Raw genomic sequence first — 12019 nt, 5'->3', positions numbered from 1 at the left:
TGTGCACACACATTAACATAAGAGGAATATAGTTACCTAACCAAAGCATACCTGTAATTACCAGCCATCTCCAGTGAAACCAAGAAAACGAGTTAGGCACCTTAGGCCTTTGTGAAAACTTATCTATGCTATGGTGGATATTGTCCGACTGAACTTAAACAGTCTGAGAGAATTGAGATAAACTAGAACAACCCATTCCTGGGGACTGTTCATATTCCATATGTTCTTTTAACGATAAATAGTCTGTGGTTGTAAGATTTTGGAGTACTACAATTTGCACTTCTCCTAATTCTTGGTTGAGTTCCAACAGTATAGATCCAGTCCAATTTTTGTTTTACTGTATGCACAGGCCAGCTTAGATATCTCCTTCATCATTCCCATGGCAAGTCCAGGAACTGGTGGGATGAGTGCATCTACAACTGTAGCAGTGCGTGGATCTTTGTTGGAGTTTTTTTTTTTTTTTTTTTTTTGCTGATCATCTTCTGGCATGAGTCTTCCAGAGAGTGCTGATGTTGGAAGTTCTTTTTCATATCGTATCTTAGTTCATTTTCGGGGTAGCCAAATTAGGCTTTGATCCTCTGTATAAACACAAACAGACCCTTTGCCTACACTTTTATATGCCCTTTATATCATTGTGTAGAACTCATTAGAGGTCACCACATAGGAACTGCTTTTTTTTTTTTTTTTTTTTTAATCATTAATCCACACTTACATGACGAATACTTTGTTTACTAGGCTCTCCCCTATACCAGGTCCCCCCTATATACTCCTTTACAGTCTCTGTCCATCAGCGTAGCAAACTGTTGTAGAATCACTACTTGTCTTCTCTGTGTTGTACAGCCCTCCCCTTTCTCCCACCCCGCTATGGATGCTAATCTTAATACCCCCCTACTTCTCCCCCCCTTATCCCTCCCTACCCACCCATCCTCCCCAGTCCCTTTCCCTTTGGTACCTGTTAGTCCATTCTTGAGTTCTGTGATTCTGCTGCTGTTTTGTTCCTTCAGTTTTTCCTTTGTTCTTATATTCCACAGATGAGTGAAATCATTTGGTATTTCTCTTTCTCTGCTTGGCTTGTTTCACTGAGCAAAATACCCTCCAGCTCCATCCATGTTGCTGCAAATGGTTGGATTTGCCCTTTTCTTATGGCTGAGTAGTATTCCATTGTGTATATGTACCACATCTTCTTTATCCATTCATCTATCGATGGACATTTAGGTTGCTTCCAATTCTTGGCTATTGTAAATAGTGCTGCGATAAACATAGGGGTACACTGGTCTTTCTCATACTTGATTGCTGCATTCTTAGGGTAAATTCCTAGGAGTGCAATTCCTGGGTCAAATGGTATGTCTGTTTTGAGCATTTTGATGTACCTCCATACTGCTTTCCACAATGGTTGAACAAGTTTACATTCCCACCAGCAGTGTAGGAGGGTTCCCCTTTCTCCACAGCCTCGCCAACATTTGTTGTTGTTTGTCTTTTGGATGTCAGCCATCCTTACTGGTGTGAGGTGATACCTCATTGTAGTTTTAATTTGCATTTCTCTGATAATTAGCGATGTGGAGCATCTTTTCATGTGTCTGTTGGCCATCTGTATTTCTTTTTTGGAGAACTGTCTGTTCAGTTCCTCTGCCCATTTTTTAATTGGGTTATTTGTTTTTTGTTTGTTGAGGCGTGTGAGCTCTTTATATATTCTGGACGTCAAGCCTTTATCGGATGTGTCATTTTCAAATATATTCTCCCATACTGTAGGGTTCCTTTTTGTTCTATTGATGGTGTCTTTTGCTGTACAGAAGCTTTTCAGCTTAATATAGTCCCACTTGTTCATTTTTAATGTTGTTTTCCTTGCCCGGGGAGATATGTTCAAGAAGAGGTCACTCATGTTTATGTCTAAGAGGTTCGTGCCTATGTTTTCTTCCAAGAGTTTAATGGTTTCGTGACTTACATTCAGGTCTTTGATCCATTTTGAGTTTACTTTTGTATATGGGGTTAGACAATGGTCCAGTTTCATTCTCCTACATGTAGCTGTCCAGTTTTGCCAGCACCATCTGTTGAAGAGACTGTCATTTCGCCATTGTATGTCCATGGCTCCTTTATCAAATATTAATTGGCCATATATGTCTGGGTTAATGTCTGGATTGTCTAGTCTGTTCCATTGGTCTGTGGCTCTGTTCTTGTGCCAGTACCAAATTGTCTTGATAACTATGGCTTTATAATAGAGCTTAAAGTTGGGGAGTGAGATCCCCCCTACTTTATTTTTCTTTCTCAGGATTGCTTTGGCTATTCGGGGTCTTTGGTGGTTCCATATGAATTTTTGAATTATTTGTTCCAGTTCATTGAAGAATGTTGCTGGTAGTTTCATAGGGACTGCATCAAATCTGTATATTGCCTTGGGCAGGATGGCCATTTTGACGATATTAATTCTTCCTAGCCATGAGCATGGGATGCGTTTCCATCTGTTAGTGTCCCCTTTAATTTCTTTTAAGAGTGACTTGTAGTTTTCAGAATATAAGTCTTTCACTTCTTTGGTTAGGTTTATTCCTAGGTATTTTATTTTTTTTGATGCAATTGTGAATGGAGTTGTTTTCCTGATTTCTCTTTCTGTTGGTTCATTGTTGGTATATAGGAAAGCCACAGATTTCTGTGTGTTGATTTTGTATCCTGCAACTTTGCTGTATTCCGATATCAGTTCTAGTAGTTCTGGGGTGGAGTCTTTAGGGTTTTTTATGTACAGTATCATGTCATCTGCAAATAGTGACAGTTTGACTTCTACTTTGCCAATCTGGATTCCTTGTATTTTTTTGTTTTGTCTGATTGCCGTGGCTAGGACCTCCAGTACTATTTTAAATAACAGTGGGGAGAGTGGGCATCCCTGTCTAGTTCCCGATCTCAGCGGAAATGCTTTCAGCTTCTCGCTATTCAATATAATGTTGGCTGTGGGTTTTTCATAGATGGCCTTTATTATGTTGAGGTACTTGCCCTCTATTCCCATTTTGCTGAGAGTTTTTATCATGAATGGATGTTGAACTTTGTCAAATGCTTTTTCAGCATCTATGGAGATGATCATGTGGTTTTTGTCTTTCTTTTTGTTGATGTGGTGGATGATATTGATGGACTTTCTAATGTTGTGCCATCCTTGCATCCCTGGGATGAATCCCACTTGGTCATGGTGTACGATGGTTTTGATGTATTTTTGAATTCGGTTTGCTAAAATTTTGTTGAGTATTTTTGCGTCTACGTTCATCAGGGATATTGATCTGTAGTTTTCTTTTTTGGTGGTGTCTTTGCCTGGTTTTGGTTTTAGGGTGATGTTAGCTTCATAGAATGAGTTTGGGAGTATCCCCTCCTCTTCTATTTCTTGGAAAACTTTAAGGAGAATGGGTATTATGTCTTCTCTGTATGTCTGATAAAATTCCGAGGTAAATCCATCTGGCCCGGGGGTTTTGTTCTTTGGTAGTTTTTTGATTACCGCTTCAATTTCGTTGGTGGTAATTGGTCTGTTTAGATTTTCTGTTTCTTTTTGGGTCAGTCTTGGAAGGTTGTATTTTTCTAGGAAGTTGTCCATTTCTCCTAGGTTTCCCAGCTTGTTAGCATATAGGTTTTCATAGTATTCTCTAATAATTCTTTGTATTTCTGCGGGGTCCGTCGTGATTTTTCCTTTCTCATTTCTGATACTGTTGATTTGTGTTGACTCTCTTTTCCTCTTAATAAGTCTGGCTAGAGGCTTATCTATTTTGTTTATTTTCTCGAAGAACCAGCTCTTGGTTTCATTGATTTTTGCTATTGTTTTATTCTTCTCAATTTTATTTATTTCTCCTCTCATCTTTATTATGTCCCTCTTTCTGCTGACCTTAGGCCTCATTTGTTCTTCTTTTTCCAATTTCGATAGTTGTGACATTAGACCGTTCATTTGCGATTGCTCTTCCTTTTTTAAATATGCTTGGATTGCTATATACTTTCCTCTTAAGACTGCTTTTGCTGTGTCCCACAGAAGTTGGGGCTTAGTGTTGTTGTTGTCATTTGTTTCCATATATTGCTGGATCTCCATTTTGATTTGGTCATTGATCCATTGATTATTTAGGAGCGTGTTGTTTAGCCTCCATGTGTTTGTGAGCCTTTTTGCTTTCTTTGAACAGTTTATTTCTAGTTTAATGCCTTTGTGGTCTGAAAAGTTGGTTGGTAGGGTTTCAATCTTTTGGAATTTACTGAGGCTCTTTTTGTGTCCTAGAATGTGGTCTATTCTGGAGAATGTTCCATGTGCACTTGAGAAGAATGTGTATCCTGTTGCTTTTGGATGTAGAGTTCTGTAGATGTCTATTAGGTCCATCTGTTCTAATGTGTTGTTCAGTGCCTCTGTGTCCTTACTTATTTTCTGTCTGGTGGATCTGTCCTTTGGAGTGAGTGGTGTGTTGAAGTCTCCTAGAATGAATGCATTGCATTCTATTTCCTCCTTTAGTTCTATTAATATTTCTTTCAGGTATGTTGGTGCTCCTGTATTGGGTGCATATATATTTATAATGGTTATATCCTCTTGATGGACTGAGCCCTTTATCATTATGTAATGTCCTTCTTTGTCTTTTGTTACTTTCTTTATTTTGAAGTCTGTTTTGTCTGATACCAGAATTGCAACACCTGCTTTCTTCTCTCTGTTGTTTGCTTGAAATATCTTTTTCCATCCCTTGACTTTAAGTCTGTGCGCGTCTTTGGGTTTGAGGTGAGTCTCTTGTAAGCAGCATATGGATGGATCTTGCTTTTTTATCCATTCTATTACTCTGTGTCTTTTGATTGGTGCATTCAGTCCATTTACATTTAGGGTGATTATTGAAAGGTATGAATTTATTGCCATTGCAGGCTTTAAGTTTGTGGTTACCAAAGGTTTAGGGTTAGCTTCTTTACTATCTTACTGTCTAACTTAACTCGCTTGTTGAGCTATTATAAACACAGTCTGATGATTCTTTATTTCTCTCCCTTCTTATTCCTCCTCCTCCCTTCTTCATATGTTGGGTGTTTTGTTGTGTGCTCTTTTTAGGAGTGCTCCCATCTAGAGCAGTCCCTATAGGATGTCCTGTAGAGGTGGTTTGTGGGAGGCAAATTCCCTCAACTTTTGCTTGTCTGGGAATTGTTTAATCCCTCCTTCATATTTAAATGATATTCGTGCTGGATACAGTAGTCTTGGTTCGAGGCCCTTCTGTTTCATTGCATTAAGTATATCATGCCATTCTCTTCTGGCCTGTAGGGTTTCTGTTGAGAAGTCTGATGATAGCCTGATGGGTTTTCCTTTGTAGGTAACCTTTTTTTTCTCTCTGGCTGCCTGTAATACTTTGTCCTTGTCTTTGATCTTTTCCATTTTAATTATTATGTGTCTTGGTGTTGCCCTCCTTGGATCCCTTGTCATGGGAGTTCTGTGTACCTCTGTGGTCTGAGAGGCCATTTCTTCCCCTAGTTTGGGGAAATTTTCAGCAATTATTTCTTCAAAGACATTTTCTATCCCCTCTTCTCTCTCTACTTCTTCTGGAATACCTATGATTCTTATATTGTTCCTTTTCGTTTGATCACTCAGCTCTCTTAAAATTCTTTCATTCCTGGAGATCCTTTTATCTCTCTCTGCATCAGCTTCTCTGCGTTCCTGTTCTCTGTTTTCTAGTCCATTAATGGTCTCTTGCATCTCGTCCATTCTGTTTTGAAGTCCTTCCAGAGCTTGTTTTATTTCTGAATTCTCCTTCCTTAGTTCTTGCATATTTCTCTGCAAGTCCATCAGCATGGTTATGACTTTTGTTTTGAATTATTTTTCAGGAAGACTGGCTAAATCTATCTCCCCAGATTCCTTCTCAGGGGAAGATGTAGCAGATGCCGAAGCTGTCTGGGTTAGTCTTGTCTGGATCATATTTTTTTGCCTTTTCATGTTGACAGGTGCTTTTGACTGTCAGCTGGGAGGACCAAAATTTTCACTTGCTACTGGCCTTTCTTTACTGGGACAACTGCGACCCCTAGTGGCTTCTGTTGGGTAATTGCGTGTAGACTGGGTCTTTGTGTCTTGCCTGGCCGGAAGGGAGAAATTTCCCTTTCTGTGGGCGGAATTTGTCTCAGGCTGCTTCTCTGCTTTCGCAGCGCCCGGTGGGGTAATGGATGGGGGGGCTGCTTGACTGTTTGCCTCCGTGAGGGGTCTCAGAGCTGTTGCCCAGGGGGTTAGTGCACCCGGTTTTCCCTGTAATTTCCAGCTGCTGTACTGTGACCTGGGTTGTTTCCGTCAAGCTGTTAAGTCCCTGTCCCTTTAAGACTTTCAAAAAGCCCCCGCTTTTCTTTGTCACAGGGGCATCAGCTTCGGCACCCGCTCAGAGGTCTTACTCCCTGTTCCCCCAGTATCCAGGGCCCCCTGGGCACGCACTGTGTCTGTGCTCTGGTGGAGGTGGCTGGGGCTGGGTGTTCGGCTGTCCTGGGCTCCGTCTCCCTCCCGCTCTGCCTATTGTTCTCCCGCCGGGAGCTGGGGGGAGGGGCGCTCGGGTCCCGCCGGGCCGGGGCTTGTATCTTACCCCCCTCACCAGTCGCTGGGTTCTCGCTGGTGTAGCTGCAGTCTGGCCACTGTCCTGCGTCTTCTGGTCTCTCTTTTAGGGCTAGTTGTGTTTGTTGTATTTTCAAAAGTATATATGTTTTTGGGAGGAGATTCCCACTGTCCTACTCACGCCGCCATGTTGGCTCCCCTTGTCTTCTGTCTTCCACCAAACCTGTCACAAATACAAACTGGGGCACCTATTTTCTGAACTATCATCATTGACTCACTAAACTTCAATTTTGATAGTGGTCTATAATTATAATGATGATATAGACTACTCAGATTAGGCTATGTTAAAAATTGTTAAATGAATTATATTGCAATTATATTGTTAAATAAGGAATTTTAATGTGCAATATTACTTATTAAGTCCTTTGATTCAGACATTTTAAAGGAATTTGCTCAATTATTATGTATCTTGATTATCACATCACAAGTTACACCAGAGTTTCATATGCCTTTGAAGACATGCCATTCAGCTAGAATCCTCTGAGAACTGAAGAGACCTATTTCCAACATGTGTTCCAAAATTTGAACACCATTTCTTTTCAACAAAATATATATTTTTCAGGGGAAAACACAATATTATTTTATTGTTGTTTTTGACTTCAGATGTATTTTCAACATAAAATGTTGATTGAGGTTTTTCTCTGCTAATGATAAGCCTGATAGAGAATTCATGAAATTAATAAAATTATAGATGCTCAACCACCTCCCCATAAGTTTAATATCCCAGTCTGGATAAAGAGGCATACAACTAAGATTGTAAGTCCTATTCAATCTGAAGGAAAATAATCCAGTACTATACTAACAAATATTCTACCAACATTCTGAAAATGAAAATACCTATTTGGGGCCTATCTTTGACATATAAGAAGAGACACAGATATCAACTTTGTATTTGCTATTCTGATATTCTATAAATTACTTCTTTTTCAATAATAGATAATTAAAGAGTAAAGGAGCTCTAGCTCATGGTCGTCATTGGGTTATTTTCTAAAATCAAAAGTTGAAACAGCCACTATACTGCACAACTATGAGAAACACAGTTTCTTTGGACTATAACGTAAATGGCACTTCCTGGATCAAGGCAGCTCCTTGAGCTAGAATTCTGGATAGAATGACCAATAAGATACTTCCCAGAAAAGGCTGTAGAGATATTTATACTAAATAGATATGAGTTTGTTAGGTAGAGCAGCTCAATTTCTTGAGATTAGCCATTCTATATAACAAGGAGAAGAATTTTACCATTACCATAGTACTTCCATAAACATTAACTGAACATGTAGTGCATGTCTGGCATTATGTTAAGTAATTCACATTTTCCTTTCTTAATCCTCAAAATAATAAAAGAAAATTGAGATTTTGAGAGATAATTAACTTATTCAAGGTAGTATAGCTGGTAAATTGCAGGAACTAGAGCTAACCCAGGTTTCCCTGACAGAGAAACAGGTTGCTCATAATACATGCTATGCCACGATACCACCATAGTTCATTAAACAGTTCCCACTGGTTTGCATTAAAGTTTATGCCTTGGACTTCCCAGCCAATAAATACTTGAACTTGTAATTTTGTCTGAAATTTGAGTATCCTATATGGAAATATAATGAAGAAGTTCAAGCTTTAAAAACTTCATGATAAATACAAAAAAGTTTTGTCTCTAGATGTTGGAACAAGATATTCAGGCCATGGATGACTTCTCAGTAGTATAATTCTGTGTATTTTCCTCCCTTTTTCCATTGATTCATTCTTCTTGAATTCAGACTATAGAAAGTGACTCTGGCTGAGTTAAATAAAACATATTTATTGAAAGATTGTTGAGATCTCATTATTTGCCCTGAAGGGTAGAGAACCAGGCTCAGAGAATGCTCAGAGAAAAACAGATGTTATGCAGCCAGAATCATACCCAAAATCAGGCCCTGGAAACAATCAGGGGCAGACCCAACAACTAGTAATAATTTTCATCAAGTGACATTTAGGTGGCAATTCACAGCCAGGACTAGGATGAAGCATATGCAGGCATTTATCTTGGGTTCAAAATTTAAGAGGATTCCTCCCAAAACTCAATAGTCAAGACAAATAATATTTTAAATCAAATATTTAAAAAAATCAAAATCAATGCAACAATCCATGATGAACAGAATACCAAATTTTAAATACAAGATAATGGTCAAAGATAGTGCAAGGTACAGAATTAAGGAGGGTTATGTGTGTACATGTACATGTACATGTGCGTATGTGTGTGCGTGTGTGTTACAAGTTCAGTTCAAGGTAGGATGAGTTTGATACATCTACAAAACATCCAAAGCTGGAAACTCTTAATTAAAGTTTGAAATCTTGATCTGGAACTCAAGATAGGGTAGCACTTAATATAGGAATTTAGGGCCTTGGTTAAATAGATGTTACTTGATATTGTGGAAAAAAGAAGAGATCTAGAAGGAAATCTAGAGAAGACAATGGAGGACTGAATCCTGGAGAATGCCCACATTTTATGGGAGGTAGAGGAATAGAAGGCAGTGGAGGAGAATGGAAAAGTCCAGAAGGTGTCAGGATAACCAGGAAGGAGTGCTCTCCTAGAGATCAGAAGAGTAGACACTCATGATTAAGAGGGTTGTTGAAAATGAACAGGATCAGAGAAGATGCAATGAAGTTAAGCAACCAAAAGCTATTATTTATAAGCATTTGTCACATATTAAGCAAGCACTGTGCAATACATTTAACATACATATCTCTTTGAATCCTCACATAATACCATAAGGCAGGTCTTATCTTCTTTTTATATATGAAGAGACACCAGGATTTGGGGAAGCAAAGAACTTGCCAAGGTCACACAGTAATAAGTGACAGAGGGATATGGAGCTCAGGTCTGTCTGAATGCAAACTCGTGTGTATGGTATTTCCGACCAGACTCATAGTTTTCATCTCTATCTGATTATCAGGATCAACAGTAAAGCTGTAAAAAATGCAGACACTAAGACTTCTGCCCTGGAGATTCTGCTTTTTCAGGTCTCAGTTAGTGTCAGGAGACCATTGTTTGTTGTCTTTACGGTTAAACAACTATAAAATAAAGGGTTTGGACCAGATGATAATCAAGGTCAATGATTTGTGACAAATGTTCATAAGCAAAGCAGATAGGCAGTGACATAATGAAGTATACATGCATTTTTTCTCTTTAAAAAGTGACTTTGTAATTTAAGTAAAAGAGATTGCATATTCCTTTGTACTATTGGCACCAGTCAATTCAACAGTCGGAAAAGTAGTATCATAGTGAAATCACTGAGTATATTATTCTCAAGCCGTTAGAATCTGCAAAACATGACCTCTAATAAATCATCTTATATCAGCACTTCAGTGTAGGATAATGCACAACATATCCTGTCTCTTTTAATAGTCATCTGAGTTACCATTTGCTGCAAATCACCATTTTGCTCATAAAGGAGAATATCTGCTTCATTAAGTAAATAAGAGCAAAAAAACAAAGTGAGTTTTCTTTCTGTTAAATGAAGTCCTTATTTAATGTGATAATATTTGGTCTTGATTCTCTTAGTGCAGTTCAAAAATTAGCCTATATGTAGAGCACTTTAATAAGTGCTCCTAGTTTTATTTGGCACTGAGCACAGTGTTGTGCACAGACTAGAGGTTAATATTATTGAATGTTAGTTGAATATCTATAAAGCAGAGAAAACCCAAAAGGAATGTGGTAGTTATTTATATAGCATTTAAAGGATACTAACGTATTCTTGATTTCCGAAAATTACACTTATGATCATTTAATCAAGGACAAAATACAAGCACAAATAACATCATACTAATATTTTACACTTAGAGAAAAAATACAGAAGACTTTAAATGGTTTGTATTTTCTTATGGCAGTGCATACCATAGATCCTTATAACTTATTAAATTAAAAAACTGTGTATAGTAGGATAAGATTACAAATTATTTATATCATTATTGCCTGTGCATGCCAATCAAATAGCATCTAAACCACAAAATTACAGAAACAAACTACAAATATGACTTTTGATGGAATTTGTCATTACCTTTGGGATTGTTGTATTAGACTATAACCCTTGGGTTTTGTATGTGTCTTTTATGGAAGAATTTCAAAACACTTTGTAAACACTGAACATTACTTTGGATACCAGTGAAAAATGACACATTAGTAATTGATCTGTGTATGGCAGTACCCACCGGGACACTTGTACTCAAGACCTATAAGACTTAGGCAGGCTCCTTGATAACAATTATAGTGGAATAAAAATCACTGTAGTCTTGCACCACAATTTTTACCAAAGATTGACTCCTGTGGGAAAAGTTAACAAAGAATAGTTGCTGGAAAATCATCATCTAAAATACATTCATGTTCATTTCTGGTGTCCTGAATTAAGCCTAAATTTTAATTATTGGTCAAGTCTTAAAGTAACAGTACATTAATCATAAGAATTAATATTTACTGAGAGCTTATTGTTGCTTGGCACTTAACATACATCTCATTTAATCCCTATAATAACCACTTTAGGTGGTTTTTAAAAATCCTTTCTTATAGAGAGTCATAGTATGTTCTGATCAAACTAACAGAGTTATTAAGCGGTGGAGCCAGAGTTTGAACCCAAATCTTTCTGACTCCAAAATATGGGCTGTTAATCATTAACACCAATGCATCTATAAGTTTATGGTATTCAATAGGACTAACTCCTATATTATAAGTGGATTAATATGTAGAGTAATAAGAAACCCAGCCAATTCTGCTGGCTGACCTGAGTGTTAAACCATGATCTAAGTAGTCTGCATTGTTTTAAATTAGTGTAGGGGTCATAATACACTCTTCACACATATTTTTTTAACCTGAATATTTTCAATCCTTAAATTCTTTAGTACAACAGATTTTATACAGACCATTGCCAGAAATGATTTTGTCTGAAAAGCCATAAATCATAAATAACTATTGAAAAGCTCTGGCAGAGATTTCATAATGAAATATGGTATTTGCTTTATTTTCTTTTAGCACTTTAAAGATGTTACTCTTGTCTTCTTTTGGCTTGTATACTTTCTCATAAGAAGTGTACTGTTGTTCTCTCTTTTGTTTTTTGGTTTATAATATGTCTTCTTTCTCTGACAGAGTTCAGGATTTTTTCTTTATCTTTGGTTTTCAGTAGTTTTAATAGGACAGCTTTAGAGTTTTGTTGGTTTGTTTTGTAATTATTATTGTTTATTGGAGATTCTGTGATCTGTGATTATGTGTTTTATTATTTTTGGAAAATTCTCAGCTATTATATCTTCAAATATTTATTCTGTCTTGTTCTCTCTTCTTTTATTTCCCATTTGTATAGTAGCCCATCTTCTTCCCTTCCATGGTCTGCTGCCAGTGAGCCAGGACTAGTGTCCCATCTCTCTGTGGAGACACCCATCTTTCCTTAGATTTTATAATGCACCTTAGTGCTCCCCATGGACTTAAGAAAAGTTATGATT

The sequence above is a fragment of the Manis pentadactyla genome, chromosome 17 (genome assembly GCF_030020395.1).
Source record: "Manis pentadactyla isolate mManPen7 chromosome 17, mManPen7.hap1, whole genome shotgun sequence".
Classification (NCBI taxonomy): domain Eukaryota; kingdom Metazoa; phylum Chordata; class Mammalia; order Pholidota; family Manidae; genus Manis; species Manis pentadactyla.
Note: the sequence above shows the minus strand (reverse complement) of the source record.